We start from the raw sequence: 626 nt of genomic DNA on the forward strand, positions 1-626 counted from the left end.
ACAAAAGATGACGCGCATAGGAATTTTTTCGCGAAATTTTTCCTGCGTATTTTCGAATACGATAATTCAACACGTCAAAATTTAGCCCGAATTACTCGAAAAATATCTCGCGTTTCACATTTCCCCGCTCGATATTCGTTGAATTATTATTCTCCCGCGTATAACCCGTTTATACCCGTTTTTTTTTTCATTATTTTTAGTACAATTCGTAAAAAAAGAAAAAAAAGGGAACGATAAAAATTGACAGTTTTTCGCGAGCGAATTCAATCTCGTTGGGATACAAGATTATTTAACTCATTTAGGACTCGACCTCATCGAGTCCCGAAACAGTGGCTCGCCTTGAATTTCACTTCGTACACTTTGTTGATGCGAGAAAATTATCGCATCGCTTTTCCATCTTCTTTTTACAGGCGCGCTTGTATATAAAAAGAGAACGGGACGAGAACGGTACACGCCCGTTTAATTTCACGTCTGTTTCGATTCATCGAAGAGCTTTTTTTCTTTTACCGCGCTTCTTTTTCCTTTTCTTTTTTACCATTCCACCGACATGCCACCGTACTCGCGTCAGAGTACATCAGGACAGATCTACCAGATTCGTTCTCTCTCTCTCTCTCTCTCTCTCTCTC

The 626-nt window shown here is 39.6% G+C and overlaps 1 protein-coding gene across 7 annotated transcripts in view; it reads right to left on the bottom strand.

Moving 5' to 3' along the window:
* LOC102676785 (nephrin-like) overlaps window positions 1-626 on the bottom strand; it is a 107,027-nt gene that overhangs the window by 9,057 nt on the left and 97,344 nt on the right. The window lies entirely within an intron of this gene.

This window comes from Apis dorsata, unplaced genomic scaffold (assembly GCF_000469605.1).
Source record: "Apis dorsata unplaced genomic scaffold, Apis dorsata 1.3 scaffold_341, whole genome shotgun sequence".
NCBI classification, from domain to species: domain Eukaryota; kingdom Metazoa; phylum Arthropoda; class Insecta; order Hymenoptera; family Apidae; genus Apis; species Apis dorsata.